This window comes from Schistocerca cancellata, chromosome 2 (assembly GCF_023864275.1).
Source record: "Schistocerca cancellata isolate TAMUIC-IGC-003103 chromosome 2, iqSchCanc2.1, whole genome shotgun sequence".
Lineage (NCBI taxonomy): Eukaryota > Metazoa > Arthropoda > Insecta > Orthoptera > Acrididae > Schistocerca > Schistocerca cancellata.
Genome location: NC_064627.1, coordinates 928241380 through 928262878, shown reverse-complemented (window position 1 = coordinate 928262878; position 21499 = coordinate 928241380). Strand labels below are relative to the sequence as shown.

The window sequence follows — 21499 nt, the reverse complement described above, 5'->3', positions numbered from 1 at the left end:
GCTTGGAGACAAGCATTGGGGCTGGCTGCAGCAGTGGCCGAAATGGCGGTGACAGTAATAGTACTGTCAGCAGCAGGGCTGGATGTGACCAGGCCAGCAATGAGAGACATGGTGGCACCATTTACAGGCTGGCCACAACAGGTGCCACCTTGGCGTAGCAGGTGGTGGCCAATGCAGTTACTGCAGCAGTAGAGGTTTGTAGAGGCAGATTCAGATCGTAAAGCATGCGAAGAAGCGTGGAAGATTGAAGATGGAAGCTGGAGGAGGAATGGGTCTGGCGACAACAAGGGAAGGGCCTTGCAGTGGCAGGTGCATATAAGAGCATGACAACTAGAGAGTAAGGAGGACACCACTGAAAGTGCTGGAAAATTTAATGCTTCAGGAGCAGGTGGAGGAGACTGATTGTAAACACGTTCGGCCACAGTGCAGCCTGATGGAGTGCCAAGGCATGTGGAAATGTGCCTGGAAGTGCACAGCACACAGTATTAAAGGGCACAGAGGGGAGAGGGAAGCGAGAAGCTGAAAACACGGACAGAACAGAAGGAGAACTGGAAGCCGGAAGAAGGGAAGCGTGTACAGAAAGGCTAACAGTGCTGGGGTGAGCGAGGGCACAGGCCACATCGATGTTGACTGGAGAGAGAGCTGTGTCGGCACTTCAGGATTCAAAACCTGACGGAGGTGATGGGGGAAAGGTGTCACCGCAGGAGCCCAGTGCGATCCGGATGGTGGTAGAGCTGGTCATGATAGAGTCAGCAGTAAAAGGCAGCAGAACCTGTAACAAAGGGACTTCAGAGTCCAAAGAGGACAGAGACGATATCCCAGAAAAGGAAGCAGGCACTGAAGCACAAGATACAGCAGTGACAGTGTAATGATCAGCAAGCTGACTCCACAAGTTAATGTAACAAAGGGAAGAAAGGTCGGCTCCAGGATTAAGGACAATACGCCAAAGTGCCAGACCAGGTGAGGAGACGAGCTTGTTGGCGACAGTCTTTGTTGATGGTGGAGGCCACGAAAAATCATTCGAGCCAATTAAGAAAGACAGACCATGGCTCCAAAGTGTCTATAAAACCTGAAGCGTAAAAATGTGTGGCGTCCTTGTAGGGAAAGGTGCAACAGCTGGTCGAGTGAGCTGCTGGAGCATGAGAGTGGCGGTGGGCCATGGCGGAGGTTTGGCTGTCTGTTTCTGAGTCAGAAAACTATGCCTAATACTTTAAGAAAGCTCAGATCACACCCATCTACAAGAAGAGTAGCAGAAGTGATCCACAAGACTACCATTCAGTATCCTTCACCCCAATTTGTTTCGGATCTTAAGAACATATACTGACAAGGGAAGGCCTCAGAGGCGGCCAACCGATTTGGCTCAGATTTGGTAGGTCGCTTGTGTACAACCTAAAACGAAGGAACCTAAGATAGTTTGGGTCAACACCCCCGCGTTTTTGAGAAAATCACCCCTAAAGGTTATGACGAGCGATCGACTCAAAATTGGCGAGATCGATAGATAATTGTAAATAGAGCATTTTTCATCACCAGGTATGGGGTCCGAAGACGCATACTTTTCCAGAAATCGAGGTAAGAAACTTTTACGACTGCCGCTTCTGTACACACATGGTCAACGCTTTTCGCCGACAGCACCGTTAGCGCAACGGCCAAGGTAACTGGCTGCGAATCTCGAAGAAACGTAGTGGATGTTATTCTTTTGGTTTGTATTTTTCCATATCTCAATTGATAGGGATAGGAGGGTTAATAAGGTAAGTAAATCAACAAGGAATGATAATAAGGTAGGCAAATAAATTTCTCAAACCTCTTGGGACAGTGAACAATTAAAATGTTACTCCAGGTCACTTTACAATGGCTCTTCCAGTCACTGTTACGTGTCCTCACTTTTCTTCGAACAACTAGATGGATGGTACTTGTCATATAAACATTCCAAACAAATATACTCACAGCACCAAGAGCATCTAATGAATGCAATGGTTCGACGGCTACACTGTTCCTTCCCTATGATATGACGAAGAGGCAACCGGGACAACATAACTCTCCCCGCGTGCATTCTATCCCGTGCCTCGCTGTAAACAAGCGTCGCACGGTTGGCTATCTGTGATTCCTCGTGAGGAAGTCGCAGCACTTTTACTCGGAGTTCTTTTCATGTGAGAAGGCTTAAAAGTTTAATACTTTAATAACTCATGGCGATTTGGAAATTAGTTTGCCTACCTTTTTATTATCATTCCTTATTAATTTACTTATCTTGTTAACCCTCCTATCCCTATCAACTGAGATATGGAAAAATACAAACGAAAAGAATAACATCCGCTAGGTTTCTTCGAGAATCGAACCCGGGTTTTCCGATTCCCAGCCAGTTACCTTGGCCGTTGCGCTATTTTTTTTAACAGCTTTTTTTTATTCCACAAAAACAGTAACAAAAATGGCTACAATGAAATGACATAACGGTGCTGTAGGCGACAGGCGTTAACCATGTGGGTACAGACGTGGCAGTTGTAAAAGTTTCTTACCTCGATTTCTGGAAAAGTATGCGTTTTCGGACCCCATACCTCATGATGAAAAATGCCCTATTTACAATTACCTATCGATCCCGCCAGTTTTGAGTCGATCGCTCGTCATAACCTTTAGGGGTGATTTTCTCAAAAACGTGGGAGTGTTGACCCAAAATATCTTAGATTCCTTCGTTTTAGACTGTACACAAGCGACCTGCCAAATCTGAGTCGAATCGGTTGGCCGTCTCTGAGGCCTTCCCCTTGTGAGCTTAAACATAATGAGGTATCCCAAACAGAACGACCTCCATGCCAATCAGCATGGATTCTGAAAACATCAGTCATATGAATCCCAACTCGCACTTTTCTCACACGAAACACTGAAAGCCTTGGCTCAGGCCAATCAAGTAGATGCAGTATTTCCCAGTGGAAAATGGAAATGCCGTCCGGCTAGGGCCTCCTGTCGGATAGACCGTTCACTAGGTGCAAGTCTTTCGTGTTGACGCCACTTCGGCGACTTGCATGTTGATGGAGATGAAATGATGATGATAAGGACAACACAACACCCAGTCCCTGAGTGGAGAAAAATCTCCGACCCAGCCGGGCTTCGAACCCGCGCTCTTAGGTATGACATTCTGTCGTCACCGACCACTTTCTTTTCATTTTTTTTTTTTTTTTTTTTAATCTCATTCTGTTCGCTTTTCGTTGGGTCTGATCCGGGCGGACGTCGTAAGACATCCGTTAAGGTTCGTTGATGATCGATTAACTCAGTTTTTTTATTACAGAGGGCACGTAACCCTCTGACCGAACACGCTGAGCTACCGTACCGGCACCACTCAGCTACCACGGGCGGACAGTATTTCCCAATTACTGAAAAGCTTTTAACTCTATACCGCATCTACACTTATTATCTAAAGCACAATTGTATGGGATATCAAGTGAAATTTGTGACAGGAGTAAAGATTGTTCAGCACAGAGGATTCACCAAGTTGTCTTGGATGAAGAGTCATCGACAGTTGTAGAAGTAACAGACCCAGTGCGGTGTGTTGACTGCCTTGCCTCTGCAGACTTTACTAATAATTACCTCAGAATTTTTGTTGATGATACATACGGATTTGATAGACAATGTGCACGACTCACAATACGCACAGATAGCCCTTGCCACTCAACTAGAAATTTACTTCAGTGCCACTAGATGCTATCACACTGGAGCAGATTTTTTTTTTGTCCCTTTTCGATCGTCATAAATCCTGCTAGATGATAGCACACTCCTTTTTTTATGAACATAACATCGTTACAACAATACATGAACAGAAAAATGTAATTGTGAATAGCTGGTCAATATTTCACATAAACGAAATCCTTTAAGAACAGAAATAAATACAACTGAAATGTGTGACAAGTTATTCACAGAGAGCTTTTAGTAGTAACGATTCTAAAAAAAAAAAAAAAAAAAAAAAAAAAAAAAAAAAAAAAAAAACAGTATGAGTTGTGAAATGTAAACAAAAATTGAAATATGTGTATCAGGTAAGAAACTTAAGAGAAGATGGAAAACTCTAATGAGAAAAGAGAAACAAAAGGGATACTTCTAGCGAAAGTATTCATTGTAAGTGAAGCGTCCCCTGATATCCATTCAATAATGCAACTCCTTCGATAGACTCATCCACTCACTGTACACTGTTGCCCGATGTCAGTATATGTTAAAGTTGTACTGATAATAAACCTTTTTTGTCGGTTTTTGAATGAGTTATAGTATATTCAGTTGTGAATTTTATCATACAGTAATCCATTTGAGGCAATGAGAACCATATGAGCCTAAAGCACATCACCATCCATTGTGAGATTGTAGCATTTATTCATGCTTCTGAAATCTGTTGATCTTGTGGCAAGTGAGGTTTATCTGTGCTGTAGCCCCCCACTGTATATATTAAAATTCACGAAAAGCTGTATCACTGGTTTCTCTGATACGGTATTCACTTAAACATAGGATCGACGGCAGGGTGCTTTAGGCCCTTATGGATCTTAGTGCCTCATTTGTATTCTAGTTAGGTGACTATGTTGTACTTGAATTTAATCATTTTCACAAAAGGCACTTTGTTCTGGATTTGGTTGTTTACTGTGCGGCAATCGGCTTTTGTGTGCGGTGTAAAAATGAACTATGTTGAATCTATTTTAAACGCTAACATAAAAGTGAAGCTCTGAGAACGAGTCGAGAGTCATGCTTGGGTACCTCAGTCGGTAGAGCACTTGCCGCGAAGGTCCCGAGTCCGAGTCTCGATCTAGCACACAGCTTTAATCTGCCAGGGAGTTTCGTAGCAACGTACATTTTGCTGCAGAGTGAAAATATCATTCTGGGAACAGAAAAGTAAATTAACATAAGTTAGCTGCAAAGGAACTACGGCCTCTGAGAACAGATCCTTCGATTGACGGAAAGTGACGAAATCAAATAAGCGTGACTACAAGCGAACATTTAACATCGAAGTGTACAGTTAGCCCAAGTTATGGTGTGGGTGCAGGGTAAGAATGTCTGATTTTCAGCCCTGAAGTAAAATTGTGAACTAATACATCTGTTAGGGATCTAGTACATCTGTCCGAAAAAACTCAAAAGCATGAAAACTCCCAGTTAAACAAAAATGCGAAATGGAGACTTGCGAAAGCTTACACATTATTTGATTATTGCCCTTAGCTGTACTTAATTGTGTACAAAACAAATTCTGTTAAAACAATTCTTTTTTTGGTCCGATAAGTTATGCATCTTATTATTATTATTATTCCTACTACTGTTATTATTGACAGAGGCTGTAGTTGTATAACCTTGTGGATAACTGTTATGCAGCAAATCCTATTAAGTTCACAGTCTCAAATTTATCTGAATCTAAACATTCGTGAACACCCAGAAAGAGTACTCACGAGACGCCACTGTCTATAATGAAGTTCTACCTGAAGCAAACTATATAACTTTCAGTCAGATCTTCATAAGATATGAAACTGATGCAAAGGTTGGGAACTTTCTTTAGACATCCATAAATGTAAAATTGTACAAAAAAATGGTTCAAATGGCTCTGAGCACTATGCGACTTAACTTCTGAGGTCATCAGTCGCCTAGAACTTAGAACTAATTAAACCTAACTAACCTAAGGACATCACACACATCCATGCCCGAGGCAGGATTTGAACCTGCGACCGTAGCAGTCGCTCGGCTCCAGACTGTAGCGCCTAGAACCGCACGGCCACTCCGGCAGGCTAAAATTGTACACTTTACAAAATGAAAAATGTAGTATATTATGACTGTCATATCAATTACCCACATCTGAAATCGATTAACTCATTCAAATAAATATCTGGGCATAACACTTTCTAGGGGTATAGAATGGAACGATCACATAGGCTCAGTCATGGGTAAAGCAGATCGCAAACTTTGGTTTGAATAAACCAATTATTAATTATTAGATCTAATGGCAACAAACAGACCTCACCTCTTTGAGAACGTTCTTATACAACTGGTATCAATAAACATGATACAGTTGTGGCAAACATGATTACCAAAGTACAAAGGGTAACTAAGCAAGTACAAAGATTTTTATGTTCAGTAAACTAGATAAAAAGCCGTAGTATTATATCTCAGAACTTTTAGAACAGGGCAGGTGCATGTAGAGGAACTATGACCTAAGTTTAAAATATATTGTTGACCATGCTTCAGTGTTGGGCGGAGGTGGGGTGAGTGGACTGCTGTAGCCTGTTGTGGGGTTGTGTACCACTGGGGGCTACGACGGGGAAGTAGCCTCTCCATCGTTTCTAGGTCCCCAGTTACATACAATACAATACAATTCACTGGATTGACGTGTACCCAATATAACAATTCATGATCTTCCACAGTAAAGAAACTTACTTGGAATAATGTATGTCTGTCTTCAAGAGTTTGCCAGTTTAGTTTCTTTAGCATCTCTGTAACACTCCCCGTGAGTCAAACAAACCGGTGACCATTCATTTGACCCTTCTTATATTCAATAACACTGTTACCGGTACTCCTATTTGGTACAGGTCCCACACATTTCAGCAGTATTCTAGGATATTCAATAACACTGTTACCGGTACTCCTATTTGGTACAGGTCCCACACATTTCAGCAGTATTCTAGGATGATTGCCTGACATCATCAGCTATATTGGATGCAATCTTAGAATCTAAACACTGTTGTTCTTCTTATTACAGAAGTTTATTCTCCCATATCGGATAAAAATACACAATGATTACTAGTTTCAGTGAAATTAAATCGCAATCTTCAGTTCATTTGTAGAGAAAAAAATCGAAAGAATGGATTGGCCACGTAGAATGACAAAATTCTATACTAATGATCTGCAGAAGGTGATTTAATTTCGCTGAAACTACTAATCATTGTGCCGGCCTGTGTGACGGAGCGGTTCTAGGCGCTTCAGTCTGGAACCGCGCAACCGCTATGGTCGCAGGTTCGAATCCTGCCTCGGGCATGAATGTGTGTGATGTCCTTAGGTTAGTTAGGTTTAAGTAGTTCTAAGTTCTATGGGACTGATGACCTCAGATGTTAAGTCCCATAGTGCTCAGAGCCATTTGAACCAAACTTTGCCAGGTCAATTCTATTTACAGCTTTGTTTGACAAATGGATATTTTTAGTTTGTGGGGTCTTTTCCTTGACATTATGGAAGATGAGTACTATAGGTTTTGCTTGATTTACGATTAGCTTATTGTATGTGAAGTAGTCTGCTATACTATCCATTGTCTTTGTTATGTTATCGTGTGGCGCGTTTTCTGTTTCTGCACTGATGAGAAGGCTTGTGCCATTAACAGACTGCATTTTGACGATGTATATTTGTTTGTAGGCCATATGCATATAGGAAGAATAGTGTTGGTGCCAGTACTGATCCTCAGAGAACACCATATTTCGTCTCCTGGTAATCTGAGTAATAGTTTGTAATTTTACTGCATTCAAGGTGTTGTATTTCCAGTGTTCGTGGATGTCTGCAAAGGTATGTCCTGACCAGTCATTCTATGTCAGTGGGTTAAAGTTTCTCGCCTATTGCACCAAATACACCACCTCCATTTCTCATTGGCCAATTCTTTCGATATACGCTTAAATTTTCCCCAAAAATCTCATTGCTGTTGTTTTCAGGTTGCGTTACAAGCAGCTTTCTAATTTGGAAAACACAACCACCCATTTTTCGAAAGCTGTCATGTTTTTCCAATCCAGAGACTGTAATTCACAGATTAGAATGGTTTTACTGTGGAGATTTGGTTAAGTGAAAATGTGTCACTTATACTAACATTTTATGTTTTCAAATATTCCATCGATTTTTTTTACACCTTCCCATTCATATATTTTGTCCAAAGTCATCCACAAAAACACCAAGTATTTTTGAATGGTGTTGTCCACAATTTCAAATAGTCAGTCATTGTTTTATAAAATTTTACTACTTTTTCATGAAACATGTCAAATTCTTTTTTGGGAATTGCTCCATTTTCTTGGCAATCATTTAACTTTGTTTTAAATTGAGAAGGCAAAACTTAAATTTTCTACTTTTCCATTGCTGGCCTCCCAGTAAATGTAATAACATTCAAAAGTTCTATAATTGACTTTTTTCTTCCTTCAGTTTTTAATACTTTGAAATGAAGAGCACTACACTGGCTGTGTAGAAACCAAACATAGATGTCATTGAGAGGATTTCTGAAAATGTCAAGTAGAATTTTGGGTGTTTTTTCCGACAAAAATATTTAAAGCATCAAGTAGCTTTATAGTACACACAGTAGCTGTAACAATGACATCCATCTCGTTTTGCAATGTGAAAGCAAAGTTATATATTCTGCATTAACAAATTCACAGAAATATTTTAGCTTTTGCCTCCTGATAGTACCTGCAGCAAAATACTTAAGTAATTTTTGAATTACTTGATCAGCGACACACAATAATTGATTGGCTGCTGCTTGTAATGTATTACGTAACATATGAACATAGCATCCAATTCCTCCAATAACTGCTCCAATTTATAGTTTTTGTTTATTATATACATTATTAGTACCATGTCTCCCTCGTCCTCCAAAATTGACGTTAGCATTGTCGCCTACAAATAGAGCGCATATCTTCACGTCAGTTTTTAAATCATTTAAAACCTGTACCCGAAAACTGACCGCCATATCTGACGTCTTCCCTCTTAAACTTTGTCGTTTCAATTATTTTATATTTATCCCTGTCCCGGTAAAATATTGAATCAGAACTGGATTTTTTTTTCATTTTTATGTTTACGTGCGTCGGTGCTAATGCTATAAAATGAGCGACTTCGGAGTTCATTACAAATGAGATCAACTGAATGAGATGCAAGAACTTGCTTAATCAAACATGTTGTTTTTGTTCTAGTTTGGGCATACACTAAGGAAGTCTGTAGGAGCAAAAGTCTGGTGTTTTTCGACCACATAATATGCAAAACACAAGTCGGCTGCAGTAATTTTTCTTCTGCTAAACTGTAATGTTTTACAAAATAATTTGTGAGAGTTTTATTCGTACTTGAGGATGATATGTTCGATATATGTTTCTCCTTTCCAATGTGATGCTTTACATCTACAATTTCGCCATGACCAATATTTAAATATGTATTACGGAGTTTGCAAAAGGCTTCATATTCCGTTCTGCCCTTTTTAACAAAGGGATATTTCTGGTCATAGTTCGCGGAAAATTTTCACATTCTTTTTGGCATTTCGGACAGGGCAAAAAAATTATAAAATGCATGACTTAGAAACTTCGTCATTAATTAAAAAAATTATATTTTACTTACAGTACGACAACTTTTTAAAGCGTCCACCTAAGAGGGCTGTGAGGGGGAAAGAGGCAGCGCAGGAGTAAGCAGTTAACAGCATTTCATGCATTTCATGCATTGGTGACAACATAAACTGTGACAGGTCATCCGCTACGCTCGCAAAGTCACTCGGAAATAAAATGTTTCGCTCCTGCGCACTGTAAGGACACTCACATTCAAGTAGTGTATTATTTGTGTAAATAAATATTAAATAAAATAAATTCAAGCGGCAATGACTCAATAAACAGAAAACCAATAATATTTCAAACCACAGCAGTGTATTTACTCCATGGAGACTGTTAGATCGCAAGTGTTGGGGGTAACCAGAAAAGACACAATATATATCGACCTCTGCCAACAAGAACCCAGCGGTACTTGGGTGGAATGAGCTCTTTAAAAAATTGTCATACTATAATAACTAGCTTTAGGAAAATTTACTTGCAGCGGTAGCTGCAGACAGAAGCTGTAGTAATATGATATCTAAAAAAAAAATCATCTTTTCAAACTTTGCGAGAATATGATTATGAGAAATACGGCGTGCTGCGCACCGTGTAGAGGGGGAGTTACCGGTTTGACAAAGCGAACATTGTTAAGAATCAAAAAGGTGATAAACGGGGACATTTGAACGTCCCGAAAGATGTAGCCGGGACACCGCGACATGAAATTTAAAACCGCGACAAAACCGATTAATCAGGAGACCTGGCAACCCAACATGTGGGCAATTCGAAGAAGTCTTGAGGCTAGTAGTACCACATATTCGACGGATGCGCACAAATTTTAGAGCTGCAGAATCACCAGCAGAACAGCTTATAGTAAACCTTCGATATTTGGCAACAGATGAGAGTTATACAAGTTCAACATTCTCTCATCGAATATCACTGATTAAGATTAGCGTAACTGAGCCTAGTGTGTGCTGGACTATTGTGAATATACTCAACCGTTGCTTCGCCTCGGTGAATGCATAATGTTACAGGTATTTCAGAGAAGTCCTACAATATCTGCTGTGTTCAAACAACATGCACTTTGATATTTTTACAAGTGGACCTTGCCACATGCAACACGTCTGAACGCCAGTGCCTTGGATAGCGCAAAAATTAAACGCTGACCATACTCCTCGCACACTATCACCCTGACAGAATTTATTCGCTGTGTCATATGTCTGAATAGACAACTGGCCGCTTTAATCCTGATGGTTCATTTATTCGTAAAAATCTAATGTTGTATGGGTACTCCTTTATTTAAGTCTGCATCGTCACGTTCGCGCATAATAACTTGTTAACACTGTCGTCTTTTAAAATCTAATCTCAAAGACAGAACAATTTTTCTCAGTTTTTCCTTGTTAGCCTTGACGTCCAGTTGCTGTGCAAGAAAAGCTGTGGAGTTCTCGCAATGCTGGTATTCGATTGTATTGTTCACAATAGTGTAGAAATTTGTGCCTAATAAAACCTTCGATGGTGATGAGGTCCCATACGCCAAGGAGCGTAGGGGAGATGATGTTGAGGTCCCATACTCCGAGGACCGTACGGGACGATGCGGGAGACCCGCACCACTGTACTGGAACTGTATATATATATAAGCCGGATATACTATAAAAGCCTACAATTTAATGTACGTTAAGGGGCTGAACAGAAACAATGATTAATTCAATACTCATGTTTATTCATAAACACATTTATGGAATCAAAATTTAAATGAATAATCAAAATTGGATGGGGTCCACCTTTAGCAAAACACTATTTTGTTTTTCATCCCAATCATGTTTGACTGCAGTTGCAGCATCATCAGTGGGCTTTTACTTTATGGCTGTTAAACATAAAGAAAGTTCTTTACTGTTTGTACACACGTAAATATTAGTGTTTAGAATCGTAATTACAATTGTTTTTTCAAGAACACACAAAATTATGTATTCTTATCTTTTTATCACATGTCTCGATGTCTCAGAACATGTCCTACCAACCGATCCCTTCCTCTAGTCAAGTTGTGCCACAAGCTCCTCTTCTCCCCAATTCTATTCAATACCTCCTCATTAGTTATGTGATCTACCCATCTAATCTTCAGCATTCTTCTGTAGCACCACATTTCGAAAGCTTCTATTCTCTTCTTGTCTAAACTATTTATCGTCCACGTTTCACTTCCATACATGGCTACACTCCATACAAATACTTTCAGAAATGACTTCCTGACATTTAAATCTATACTCGATGTTAACAAATTTTTCTTCTTCAGAAACGCTTTCCTTGGCATTGCCAGTCTACATTTTATATCGTCTCTACTTCGACCATCATCAGTTATTTTGCTTCCCAAATAGCAAAACTCCTTTACTACTTTAAGTGTCTCATTTCCTAATCTAATTCCCTCAGCATCACCCGACTTAATTAGGCTACATTCCATTATCCTCGTTTTGCTTTTGTTGATGTTCATCTTATACCCTCTTTTCAAGACACTGTCCATTCCGTTCAACTGCTCTTCCAAGTTCTTTGCTGTCTCTGACAGAATTACAATGTCATCGGCGAACCTCAAAGTTTTTATTTCTACTCCATGGATTTTAATACCTACTCCAAATTTTTCTTTTGTTTCCTTTTTTGCTTGCTCAATATATAGATTGAATAACATCGGGGATAGGCTACAACCATGTCTCACTCCCTTCCCAACGACTGCTTCCCTTTCATACCCGTCGACTCTTATAACTGCCATCTGCTTTCTGTACAAATTGTAAATAGCCTTTCGATCCCTGTATTTTACCCCTGCCACCTTCAGAATTTGAGAGAGAGAGTATTCCAATCAACACTGACAAAAGCTTTCTCTAAGTCTACAAATGCTAGAAACGTAGGGTTGTCTTTCCTTAATTCTTCTAAGATAAGTCGTGTTCCAACATTTCTACGGAATCCAAATTGATCTTCCTCGAGGTTGGCTTCTATCAGTTTTTCCATTCGTCTGTAAAGAATTCGCGTTAGTATTTTGCAGCTGTGACTTATTAAACTGATAGTTCGGTAATTTTCACATCTGTCAACACCTGCTTTCTTTGGGATTGGAATTTTTATATTCTTCTTGAAGTCTGAGGGTATTTCGCCTGTCTCATACATTTTTGTCAGGACTGGCTCTCCCAAAGCTGTCAGTAGTTCTCAAGGAATGTTGTCTACTCCGGGGGCCTTGTTTCGACTCAGGTCTTTCAGTGCTCTGTCAAACTCTTCACGCAGTATCATATCTCGCACTTCATCTTCATCTACATCCTCTTCCATTTCCATAATATTGTCCTCAAGTACATCGCCCTTGTATAGATCCTCTATATACTCCTTCCACCTTTCTGCTTTCTCTTCTTTGCTTAGAACTGGGTTTCCATCAAAGCACTTGATATTCATGCAAGTGGTTCTCCTTTCTCCAAAGGTCTCTTTAATTTTCCTGTAGGCAGTATCTATCTTACCCCTAGTGAGATAAGCCTCTGCATCCTTACATTTGTCATCTAGCCATACCTGCTTAGCCATTTTGCACTTCCTGTCGACATCATTTTTGAGACGTTTGTATTCCTTTTTGCCTGCTTCATTTGCTGCATTTTTATATTTTCTCCTTTCATCAATTAAATTCAATATTTCTTCTGTTACCCAAGGGTTTCTACCAGCCCTCATCTTTTTACCTATTTGATCCTCCGCTGCCTTCACTATTTCATCCCTCAAAGCTACCCATTCCTCTTCTACTGTATTTCTTTCCCCCATTCCTGTCAATTGTTCCCTTATGCTCTCCCTGAAACTCTGTACAACCTCTGGTTCTTTCAGTTTATCCAGGTCCCATCTCCTTAAATTCCCACCTTTTCGTAGTTTCTTCAGTTTTAATCTACAGTTCATAACCAATAGATTGTGGTCAGAGTCCACATCTGCCCCTGGAAATGTCTTACAATTTGAAACCTAGTTCCTAAATCTCTGTCTTACCATTATATAATCTATCTGATACCTTTTAGTATCTCCAGGGTTCTTCCATGTATACAACCTTCTTTCATGATTCTTGAACCAAGTGTTAGCTGTGATTAAGTTATGCTCTGCACAAAATTCTACTAGGCGGCTTCCTCTTTCATTTCTCTCCCCCAATCCATATTCACCTACTATGTTTCCTTCTCTCCCTTTTCCTACTCTCGAATTCCAGTCACCCATGACTATTAAATTTTCGTCTCCCTTAACTACCTGAATAATTTGTTTTATCTCATCATACATTTCATCAATTTCTTCATCATCTGCAGAGCTAGTTGGCATATAAACTTGTACTACTGTAGTAGGCATGGGCTTCGTGTCTATCTTGGCCACAATAATGCGTTCACTATGCTGTTTGTAGTAGCTTACCCGTACTCCTATTTTTTTATTCATTATTAAACCTACTCCTGCATTACCCCTATTTGATTATGTATTTATAACCCTGTATTCACCTGACCAAAAGTCTTGTTCCTCCTGCCACCGAAGTTCACTAATTCCCACTATATCTAACTTTAACCTATCCATTTCCCTTTTTAAATTTTCTAACCTACCTGCCCGATTAAGGGATCTGACATTCCACGCTCCGAGCCGTAAAACACCAGTTTTCTTTCTCCTGATAACGACGTCCTCTTGAGTAGTCCCCGCCCGGAGATCCGAATGGGGGACTATTTTACCTCCGGAATATTTTACCCAAGAGGACGCCATCATCATTTAATCATACAGTAAAGCTGCATGCCCTCGGGAAAAATTACGGCTGTAGTTTCCCCTTGCTTTCAGCCGTCCGCAGTACCAGAACAGCAAGGACATTTTGGTTATTGTTACAAGGCCAGATCAGTCAATCATCCAGGCTGTTGCCCCTGCAACTACTGAAAAGGCTGCTGCCCCTCTTCAGGAACCACACGTTTGTCTGGCCTCTCAACAGATACCCCTCCGCTGTGGTTGCACCTACGGTACGGCTATCTGTATCATTGAGGCACGCAAGCCTCCCCACCAACGACAAGATCCATGGTTCATGGGGGGGGGGGGGGGCGGGACGACAACTTAATGTAGACAAACTATTTTCGCAAAAGTTACGATTTGGCGATTTGGAAACTGTTATGGCTATGCCTGATATGAATTAATTCCATGTGAAAGGTTGTGTGTGTGTGTGTGTGTGTGTGTGTGTGTGTGTGTGTGTGTGTGTGTGAGTGTGTGACTGCGTGTAGCGTAATCGAGGGGGGGGGGGGGTTTCTATAGGTTGGTGATATCTAATAATTCTTTGAAAGCAGAGAACAGAGTTCTGTGTTTACATTTATCACTTGTTTTCCTTCAACTATGGCATGTATTTGATAGGTTTCTTCAACTATTAGTTTCTGTGGAGGGCAATGTCCTAGCGGAGGTGGTTTGCCGTAATGGGGATTAATGATAATGATGACGACACCACAATACCCAGTCATCATCTCGAGGCAGAAAAAATCCCTGACCCCGTCGGGAATCGATCCCCGGACGTCGCGCGCGGGAAGCGAGAGCGCTACCGCAACACCACGAGCTACTAAATAACTCCTTCATCCTCAATAAAATATTTATTGTGTGCATTTTGGCTCCTTAGCCTTGGGGCAGGTATTTCAACCCTACTGCGCTCGACATCGTGCTCTTTATTTCGTAATCGTGATTCAAACATATTGTTTGCGCGATCCGGCACCTGTCGCTTCTTTATCCTTCTCATCGTGATAATTTAATAATGTCACAGCCACCTGCCGCGGCTGGCTACGAATTTGTTTACTGCGATCACTCTCCGTGCTTGTACTACGAGGTAGCAAACTGCGCGCTACTAACAAGGGAACCTCCCCATCGCACCCCCCTCAGATTTAGTTATAAGTTGGCACAGTGGACAGGCCTTGAAAAACTGAACACACATCAATCGAGAAAACAGGAAGTTATTATTTTCATAGTTCCACACAACTTCTTCCTGTTTTCTCGATTGATGTGTGTTCAGTTTTTCAAGGTCTATCCACTCTGCCAACTTATAACTAAATCTGAAGGGGGTGCGATGGGGAGGTTCCCTTGTTGTGTGGAACTATGAAAAAAATAAGCAAAATATACGAACTGAATAGTCCATGCGCAAGATAGGCATTATCAAGGATAATGTGAGCCGCGGAGCACTGTGGTCCTGTGGTTAGCGTGAGCAACTGCGGAGCGAGAGGTCCTTCCCTCGAGTGAAAAATTTATTTTTTTTATTTTCAGACAATTATCAAAGTTCAAGCACTCACACATAATCAACTTCGCTCTCCAAAATTCCAGGACATGTTCAGTTTGCTTGGACATATGCAGGATTTGACGGTCTACACACGGAAAAATTTGAAAACGTTTTGACAGAGCACAGAGAAAACTGTGCGACAGTGAAACTGTTGCATTCATTTGTTGCAGTTTATGTGACAAACTCTTATGTTTTCATCACTTTTTTGGGAATGATTATCACATCCACGAGAAAACCTAAATCGGGCAAGGTAGAAGAATCTTTTTACCCATTCACGAAGTGTACAAGTTAGGTGGGTCGACAACATATTCTTGTCATGTGACGCACATGCCGTCACCAGTGTCATATAGAATATATCAGATGTGTTTTCCTGTGGAGGAATCGGTTGACCTATGACCTTGCGATCAAATGTTTTCAGTTCCCATTAGACAGGCACGTCCTTTCGTCTACTAATCGCACGGTTTTGCGGTGCGGTCGCAAAACACAGACACTAAACTTATTACAGTGAACAGAGACGTCAATGAACGAACGACAGATCATAACTTTGCGAGAATAAAGAAAGTAAAATTTACATTCGCGGGAAGGCTTGAACCAAGGACCTCTTTTTTTTTTTTAATCTCATATTTGAGTGTTCGTTGCATCTGCTCGGGGCGGACGTCGTAAGATATCCTTTGAAGTTCGTTGTTGATCGATTAACTCAGTTTTTTATTACAGAGGGCAGCTAACAATCTGACCGAACATGCTGAGCTACCGTGCCGGCGACCTCTCGTTTCGCAGCTGCTCACGCTAATCACGGGACCACCGCACTCCTGGCCGCATGTGATCAATAATGTTCCTATATTGCACATGGGCTACTCAGTTTCTATATTTTGTTTATTTTTTTCATAGTTCCACACAACTTCTTCCTGTTTTCTCGATTGATGTGTGTTCAGTTTTTCAAGGCCTATCCACTGTGCCAACTTATAACTAAATCTGAGGGGGGTGCGGTGGGGAGGTTCCCTTGTAAGATTACAGGTGCACTACTTTGAACAGGAACGCGTCTGTAAATAGTCACGTGAGAAGGTTTAGTCACCGCTACGACGGGGAATACGGTTTCCTTTGTCGACCAGTATACTTGACTACGCATGTGTGTAAATAATGTAAAACTATTACTGAGACTGATCCACACGATAAGAGCAAAAAAACATCTCTGCAATGAACTATCTAGTATGGGAGAGGAAAACCAGTGAAATTATATATTTAATGCAAGGCTTTTGTGAACACGAGAATGCTGGCAAGGATGGTTGCTAAGATATTGTGTATAGAAGAAGTATTCCATAATCGATCATTATTAAAAATCATGTTTTTCTAAGAGGGAATAAATGATGTTTTTCTACGCCCGAGTAAAGTTTTTTCTTGCACCGTTAAGTTTGACGCATCCCCGCATGTGCTTACTCTACAGGTAGCAGCGAAGATAATTTCGCAAGGAAACGGAAAGAAATTTCATGATTATAGGCACAGCAAGAACGGTTTTACCTCGGTATAATTCCTTCACACGTGAGATACGGTCACATGTAACACTGTTTTTCATTCCTTTAAGATCACATGTCACTAACGTAACTGTAGTACTGATATAACGAACTTTTAAAAATAGTGTCTGTGCAATTTAACCGTTTCTTCTTTGTTCACACATGCGAACAGTTCCTGAACGCAAAAAGTGGAGCACACTCATACGGAAAACAAAATCCGTGGTACGAATCTGACACGGGAACAACGTATCGTTCTACTTGTCGATCTGTGAGAAAGCTCTTTCCGGCAGCATCCAGATTTCTGAATATGATGAGCTCGACACATAAGATACGAAAATTCCACATTTCAGATTAATACGACAGCCATTCTGATATATAATTTTGTGGCTGTTCAGAAGACAGAGCTCTCGGTTCTCCCGCGCGACAAAACTTTCCTAGAAGAATGAAGGTGAAGCGTTTCCGTTTACGGAGCACGTGAGGAATAGCAGTTCGCAGTAGTGGCATGACGCCATCGCAGGCTCGGGGGGAGTGGCTTGTGCGCATGCGTAGTCGAGGTTCCGGCGCCTGCCGTCACAGAAGCGTCGCTGTCGCAGCGTGGAATACAGAGGTAGGTGCAGTCTAAGCAATACGCATTTTAGTTTTATGTACACAGTTGTAATTGTTTCTGAATCAATGAACTTATGTGGTATGTCGATGCTAAAGACCGGATTGTTTATGACAGTCGAGTCTTCCAAACAATAACTAGAATATTACGTAGAAGAAGATTTCTGTTCAATTGTAAACTGGTTTTCGATCAACTTTTAAGCAGAAATAACTGTCAGTGCTGCTAGGTGGGACTCAGTTACCGAACACTCATCTCGTTTTTCGTAGTTGAATAGAAAATCAGTAAGAAAATTATTTGTTCGCTCGTATTTAGTATGTAACAGTGGTGCGGCAACTTCCCTTATTGGCGACAGTCCTCGAGGACGCCAAGTACATTTCACAGTGACAAGAGTAACCTGTTCAAATGTGTGTGAAATGTTATGGGACTTAACCGCTAAGGTCATCAGTCCCTAAGCTTACACACTACTTAACCTAAATTATCCTAAGGACAAACACACACACACCCATGCCCCAGGGAGGACTCGAACCTCCACCGGGACCAGCCGCACAGTCCATGACTGCAGCGCCTTAGACCGCTTTGTTTTTTATTCATTTTGTTCGATATAGTTTGTTGCGTTTGGTCTAGGCGGACGTCACAAGACATCCGTTCAAGTTGGTCGTTGATTCCTTTATTCAGTTTTATTATTATAGACTCTTATACCTTTATAGGGGACGAATGTCAACAGCTTCTCGGTGTAAGGATTGCTGAATTCGCACCTTGAAAGCCGTGAAATTGCAAGCGTGTAAAAGTTTCATTTAGAATCTAGCTGTCACCGAACTGTAACTGACAGACTGTTTACATCAGCGCAATCTGTGTGTGCAGCTGCTCTGAGACTCATCGGCATGAATTCAGAGTGCAAAGCATTTAAACAAGACGATGACGTGGCTTGTTTATTCTTGACAGCCAACAGCCAACATCTGTTACACATTTCAGGTACTGTAGCAAGTAAATAAAAACATGAAATGATCCAAGCGAACAGGTGAAGTGAGTAACGGAGCTAGCGCGCTCATTTCAGATAGTTGTTCATAACGCCGTCCAAGAGTCAACGTGAGCTCAGCTATTCACGCCCCCGGCGAGCTGCGTTATCGACTCACACGGAGCTGTGTTATCGTTATCGAACTGAAAGCTTCAGTAGCACTTGTGAAATATCACTGTCCCAGAAGGTTTAACCACAGTTGACAACCTAGTTTCATTTCAACAACTGCTTTAGTTGCTTAATCTGCCGGCAATTATGAGGTGTGTTCTTCCCTAAATTTGGCAACGCGAATGCTGCGGGTCGATACGAACATTTATAGAGCGGATGATTCAGAGCATTTCCTAGACGTAAACAAAACCAAGTGGAAATATTATTTCGGGTGCAAGATCAACAGTTCGTAGCTATGTTCAATACACACTCGTCAACGGACAGCTGCAAGGCGTACCAGAGCGAGAAATGAAAACGGTTGCGTGGTTCATTACCTATTTAACTCCAGCGTTTGTCCAGCCTTGTATTGTGTGCACTAAAGATGGACTACATTTGGAAATTAATTTCGGATATGAAAACACCGGTCTGAGTCATTTTCGGTCAAAGAGTTGGTACTTGATAAGTGTTTGAAAGGCATACTGAATTGAAAAGTGCAACTAGTTTTTCTCAATAGCTCGTAGTTCTTTACGACTTCATATTAAATAAACTCATAAAAACGATGTTTTGCCGAAAATTACATGCCTAGCCGTGACTGTAAGACATATATATTACTTCTGGCAAAAAAAGTAAAATCATCTACCAGCCATTGTACACGAGATGGTCGCTGTTTTCTACTTTTAAAGCTACGTTCAGTCATTCAGATTTATATTTTGTCTGTATTCCCTAAACCGCTTAAGGCGAATGCTGAGAAGCTTTCTTGAAGAGGGATCGGACAATTCATCCCAATCTTCATGTCTTGTTTTAATTGTGAACCCGTATGTCCTTCGTGCCACCATAAACATGTTATCCCAAAGATTACGAACCGTGCGTAGCACATGTCCGTGAATCTCGTAAATTTTGTCCTATGTTAAACATAGTTTTTATCTGCCACGAAGTTTCAAAACAGATACGTCCTGAAAAGAATTTCCGAGGCAGTTGCTAAGCCATTTCTCCGCAATATACATCTTCCAGGAAAACTTTTGCGAAGTTTGGAAAATAGGAGAGAGGTACTGAGTGTGGAATATGTGAGTACTGGTCGATAAGAGCATTTCCCGCGAAGGCAAGGTCTTGGGTTCGGTTACCGGTCCGGTACACACATTTAATCTGCCGGAAGGTTAGAAACAGCGCAAGCTCCCTGTGGAGTGGAAGATCGGTTTCTGTCTGTATGTAGGATTTCCGAGATGGAATGACTAACATTTACTTGTAGGTTGTTAGGAATGGACAATGTACCACATCGACAGTCGATCATTCGAGGTGAGGGAACGATCCAGATCTGTCCTCTTTCCTCCGTCGCAAGCAAGCGCGCTCCTCTGTGAGGTAGCCAATAGTTTATCACGTATGTGAATCGGTTCTTTCGTTGTTCTCAGCGTCGTACGTTCGTTACGGACGTTGAACACTCAGATTTCTTGTAACTAACCAGTGACTTCCTTTAATGCAGTCGTCTCTCCAACACTTGCATTTTCCAAGCTATTGGTACATAGGCCTAAATTTAATTGTCGTTATTTCATTGTTGTTACTACGTTCGTGTATCCAAAACCTTGTGTATCTTACCGGCTGAAAAAAGTGGAGCACTGCAAATTCAAAACGGACATGAAAACACCGGTCTGAGTCATTTTAGGTCAAAGAGTTGGTACTTGATAAGTGTTTGAAAGGCATACTGAATTGAAAAGTGCAACTAGTTTTTCTCAATAGCTCGTGGTTCTTTACGACTTCATATTAAATAAACTCATAAAAACGATGTTTTGCCGAAAATTACATGCCTAGCCGTGACTGTAAGACATATATATTACTTCTGGCAAAAAAAGTAAAATCATCTACCAGCCATTGTACACGAGATGGTCGCTGTTTTCTACTTTTAAAGCTACGTCCGGTCATTCAGATTTATATTTTGTCTGGGTTCCCTAAACCGCTTAAGGCGAATGCTGAGAAGCTTTCTTGAAGAGGGCTCGGACAATTCATCCCAATCTTCATGTCTTCCATCTTCGATGCATTCTCAGTAAATTCGCTCATAGGCAGCCGCAAAGGTGGTGAAGGGGGGGGGGGGGGGGGGGGCGGGGGTTAATTGCGCCTCCTCCTCTCCCACTGGATTCTGGAGTACATAGTTTTTATTTAGTACAGAATTCTCAGATACTTCTACAATGTAATTTCCCTTGATTCTGCTAAACATACCATGTAGCCAGCTATAGCATTATGTGGTTTGTGGCATGACACGACCCGAAACTGACCACCTCATTTATTTCAAAATTTACTATATTACTCTTGCGACTGCCCCCCCCCCCTCCAACACATTCCAACACACACACACACACACACACACACACACACACACACACACACACACACAATTCCCCCTCCCCTGGACAAAACTCCACGGTTGCCCATGAAATCGAGCACTACAATCCGATGTGTGCATACGGGCGAGATCTAGCTTACGATGCAACCCGTCAGTTTTGATCACTGACGCAGTCACTATATGTCCATTGTGTCGTCATGCTTTCTCGCGCAGTTAGAGATGTAAACATTATGTAGCGATTGGGAGGCTCGCCTGAAGTTGGAGCATCCGGTCGGGGACGAAGTTGTAAAATATATATTGGAATCAAATATAAAAAAAAACGAACTTGAACTAAAAATCCGGACCTGTGTCAGAAGACGCGGTTTCTGAGGAACTCGTAAAAAGCAAAA

At 41.1% G+C, this 21499-nt stretch overlaps 1 protein-coding gene across 1 annotated transcript in view; it reads left to right on the top strand.

Annotated features, from left to right (window-relative positions):
* The first annotated feature begins 17552 nt into the window (after nucleotides 1–17552).
* The window catches only part of LOC126162881 (leukocyte elastase inhibitor-like), a 313609-nt gene continuing 309662 nt past the window's right edge, over nucleotides 17553–21499 (top strand). Inside the window, exon 1 of the mRNA XM_049919676.1 lies at nucleotides 17553–17619. The gene's annotated coding sequence lies outside the window, so the exon portion shown is untranslated. The remainder of the gene's footprint in view (nucleotides 17620–21499) is intronic.